Here is a 5,230-nt window from a genome sequence, read left to right as displayed (position 1 = left end):
AAAATATTCATCAGTCATCTTAGTACCCATAACACAAGCTATGCTTACTTTGGAGCTAGATGGCGGTGTGTGTATCGTCGTAGTATATTTATTTTCTATTAATCTTCAATATAATAATATACGTTTCTTGGATACCTAATTTCATCAGCACTTATTATCAGGTGAGATTACAGTCAAAGCCTGAAAATATAATAGTCAACTCCTACTGCCTAACATCCTATAAAATTCCACTGCTTGGCTGAAGGCCTCTCCGGACGGGAGCGTTTGCCCATAATGACCTCGCTGGGCAAACAGATTGGTTATATAGTATAAAGTTTGTCTTTGTCACAAAAATAAGGATATATAGACAGAATTTCAATTCATATCGTATCCACCACCACCACGCTTTCGCACCACGTTTCCGTCCACTACAGGTTGCGAGATAAAATGATAAAGCCGAGTGAACGTTTTTCCTGGGCTCAGAGATTTAAGTTTTTGGCAACTCCCGAGTGAATGGCGCTGAATTTGATACGGAAGTATTGTTTCTGCAAGGACTCAAACTGCTTTTGTGTTCTTGTGCTGTAAAGTGTTTTAGGCAAACCAGAATCTGATCACAAAAGAACACATTTGCCACGAAAAATACAGTAATGATTAAGCAGTTTAGGTCTCTGACCCAACCTTTTTATTGAAGTAAGATTCAATTAAATAGCGACTTTTTTTCAATCTAAATAAAAAGCACTGTGTACAACTTGGTCATACAACTCACAAAATGAGGAAAGTCTGGGAGGAAGAACGAACAGCCGGACAAACTTCAGATTTACAATGATGGGTTTTCGTTTTGCTTTTTGGATAATCAACCAAACTAAAACCTGCAAAAATGATACGAAGTAAAAATACAGAACAAATGATCTTAAAGGCTACGCTTAAGGCTACTTTAAGCAATACCCTTTTCTCAAATCTCAGGCTCTTAAAGTAACCTACTTTAAAGTGAAAAATACAAGTGAAACCGCGTAGATTTGTTCCATTTATTTATAGACTTGGCAAGCGACTTTATCTCTTGTGACAGAAACAGAAAATGGAACGGCTCTTATCTGGATTTTTAATCGCGTAGCAAATAGCTACGATTCTAAGCATTTAATAATAAAACTCGTAGTTAGGTATGCAGCAAAAATCACAACTATTTTATTATTTAAACGATCGCTAAGTTGTTCAGTAATACTAAGTAAATACTTGTTAGTGCTTATATTAAATATAAATAATTGTGGTTACTTGTGGTTACCTTATTTAAACATTTTTCAGGACATACTTAAGTTAAACTATTTATTACACAAGCTGGGCTTTAATTTAATTACATCCTTCTAAACGGAAAAAATGTTTTGATAGTAACATATTAAATCAATGTAAGAAACTATACTATCGGCTGCGGAATTAGTTTTAGAATTATTGATATCCCGTGAGATTAAGGAATTTTCCCGTGGTCCTTATGCCCGTCGCCGGAAAGCAAGATTCAGGCAAATTAGTAGGAATAATGAATACTTTTCTATAAACATACATATTAATTATGCCTTTGTGGAGGATCTTTTACAAACTGTGTTAAACGAACTCATTTATTTCTAACCGAAAGCCCATAGCACTAATTTTCCCTTGCATATTTCACCCGTGTTTTTTTCATTTCATTCTCACTCATTAGAATTGATTATATTTTAGATACAGAGCTTTTAATTACTACATGTGATTGACGTGAACTATCCGTGTGCAGGAGTGAACGCTAAGGTCGCACGAGTAGAGGTCCCGGATGCGATCTCCAGCAGGGAACTTATAATTTCTGAATTTTCCCCGGCCTGTAGGGCTAGAATGCGTGCCACGAGATAATTATCTCTACCCGTTACTTGTATTTTTTCTGTATTGATAGATGATAATATTCTCGTGGTAGGCATGCTAGCCCTACTGGTCTTGTTGGAGGCTTCAGCCGTAGCTTGTTACCACCCTTTCGAGTAATTTAATATTTCGGTACGATGTCACGTGGAAACCGATATGGGTTTAATATGGTTATATATATCCTTACCACATAAAAGGTTAGCCCACTACCATCCTACGTGAGATAGCAATCAAGGTCTAACTTGTAGGTAGTGGAATAAAAAAATAATTCTTAATTAATTCTTCGTTATTTAAACAAGGGTCACAATTTTTCAAGCCATTCGTGTAAAACCGTTCTATGCAACATTTCCTTTGTTTAAGGACTAAAAATGTTCTATAGTTAAAACTCTACCGACCCCGCCGCCGCTTCGGTACTAATGAAGGAGCTACTCTATGCGACGCTGGTCGTGGTTACATGTGCGCTATTTTCCTTATAACTTGTTCCACTCATGTCACTTTTGCAACGGCCAAACGATTTAGCATTCCGGTACGATGTAGTGTAGAAAAACATTAAGGGGTATAGGTTTAACACTGCCGTGTCCTCTAACAGATTAGCTCACTACCATCTTACACTGTATACGTAAATATTGCGGATTGCAGTCAAGGGTTAACTAGTAGTGGATAAACAATTTCTCCTAACTCGTATTAAAAATGCGAATGTGAGCTTCTTTGTTTGTCTGTCAAGCTTTCACTATTCAACCGATCGTAATGAAATAGTGCAAAAACATAGTTAGAGGTGGTTACGGATAGGACATAAGGTGCCTTTCGTACTGAAAAAAGCCTTGTTCTCAAGGAACACTAGTTTTTAGGCAATTGATAACCCAAATTGTAGTTTCACATTCTTAACTGACCAACGATGCACTTACTGATTTATCCAGTCACATACAGTACACTGCTGGACTAAAGGCCTCTTTGAATCGGAGGGTTTTTTCATATTCACCATGGCCAACCGGGTTGGTAGGAGGAAAACTCACTGTTCACAGACACACACACAAATTCAGATACAAATGGACGGTATAAACTATATGTCTGTTTATGAATATGAAATATACTATTTTTTATGAGGCGATATGTAAACCCTGTGGAAATTTCAGGCGCTAATGAACCGCGCGATGAACATCGTAGTAAAGACTTTGGAGTGATCTTGGGGAGGATTTTTTTGAGCGCACCTTCTTCGCTTGTTCATTAGTGTAATTAACTTACGCCGTACTCTTCCACAATTCGTTTCTGTACCCCTCGTTATTAAATTGCTCCTTTACTCTCAAACATTAAGTATAATTTATATTCCGACAAAGCTCTACTTATTTTTATTTCAATTTTTCTGTCTCCGAGGACCTATAAGCATATAAGTCGGGCGAATTACCATGATATAGAACGAAACACTTAGAACTCGATACTATCCCCGCTATCCAGTAGCGATATCATCACTGTTAGTCTTATCACCTAACTTTGTAACCTATTTGCTATATTGTTGTAACTTATTTGCACACTATATATATATTGTTGTAACTCATTTGCACACTGTACTTTTCGTAAACGGCATTCGACACAAGTGATATTCACCCGAGTAGTAATTCATATATTGGCACTACTTGTTGCTAACTTTACTTGGAAATTTTGATTATGCCCATAATATTCTCTGACCTCTGAAATACTACTTTGCAATCTTTGTGAATAAAAAACTTATACCCCATTTTGCCGGGATGAAAATAACCTCTGTACTATTCCAGGCTTTAATTTATCTTTGTGCTAAATTTCATCTCGAATGTTCAGCCTGATTGTGTAAGGAAAATCAATCCAAACATTCGAATTTATAATATTCGTATACATTAATCCGCCTATACTTCTGAGAGAACATTTAGCAATCTGTTCTCGTTATTAATTATCAGTAGCAAACTGCATTGAAGTAGCGTTGTAAGTCTAAGCTCCGAAACACTCTCTCTTATGGCAGAGTAGTCCTGCTACTAAGCTTTATTATGTTAATAGTCTCATAATGAAGTCACAGGAAACCGGTAGCTTAAAGTAGGAATACCGATGTCTAACGTTTCCCTTGATCTATTCAAAATGCCCCAAGCGTGCCAACGTATTTCATTACGTAGGGAACTTTTAAAGGGACCAATGCCCGGAAACCCTGTTGGGAAATTTTGTATAAATCACAACTTGAACGCAATACAACATTTGGGTTTTGATTGAATTTTTTCTTTTAGTTTCAAAATATAAGTTAGAATAATGAATTGAAATAAAATGAAATGAATATTTTTTTTATATATCTATTAACAAACGAGCAAGTGGGTGTCCTGATGTTGAATGATCAACGCCGCCCATGAACATCTGCAGCACCAAAGGAGTCACCGATACGTTGCCGGCTTTTAAGAAATTTGTTTAGCCACCCAATCAATAACCCTAGATTTTAATTTATAGGGAACATCAGAATGGAGATTGTTCCACAATTTGCAAGTGCGCGGTAGAAATGTTCTGGTATTGCGAACAGAAGAACACCAGGCATCCAGATGATGAGAATGGATGGATTTAATTCTAATTTTTTTTTTTTATACTGTATTCATTTTACGTTATTAAACTATGGAAATAATAATTACAAACTAAAATTAATATTTAAATTTATTTGTTTATATGTAACCATAGCATTTAAATCAGCGCCAGAAAGATCCGCTCTTCCTAGTAATTAATTAGTTATCGAAAATTAGAAATGGGTGTCCTTTTCCTGAATTAAGTAAAACTTATGTTATGTTTTAATATATTTTATCAATATTGTGTATATAGTGAACAATTTAAGTATATATACCTATTAAGTCACAGTCCTTCCGTCGTGTCAGTATGTTAGTGTTTAAAACTTAGCCCCGAAAGATAGCCTGATTATTCTGAAAAGTTAATATGTAGTTTTATAGGTTTATCTAATAGTTCGATTACGTACGCCTATTTTCACCGTCAATAGGTATCTCCCAAAAATCAGAGCAATTTTCGATATTCACAGTGTTTGCTTCATCGCGCTACTCTTCGGAATGATTTATTGGGCATTTATGACAGTCTGTATATTAAAGAAGGTTATATTTAATATGTGGCTCTCTCTCTCTATCTTTTTGTGCTTCTCCACTACTGGAGGTTGGCCGTCAGCTCAGCGAACTTCTCGCGGTCTTGCGCCAAGCGAAACAATGTTTCCACGCTATTGATATTGGTCCATTCACGGATGTTGCGCAAACATGACTTCCTACTTCCAACACGTCGTTTGCCATCTACTTTGCCCATCATTATGAACTGGAGCAGTAGGTATTGCTCATCTCTCAAAACGTGTGGCCCAGATATTTAACTTTTCTAT

This window comes from Pararge aegeria, chromosome 11, assembly GCF_905163445.1.
Source record: "Pararge aegeria chromosome 11, ilParAegt1.1, whole genome shotgun sequence".
In the NCBI taxonomy this organism is placed as follows: domain Eukaryota; kingdom Metazoa; phylum Arthropoda; class Insecta; order Lepidoptera; family Nymphalidae; genus Pararge; species Pararge aegeria.
This window is presented reverse-complemented; position numbering follows the sequence as displayed.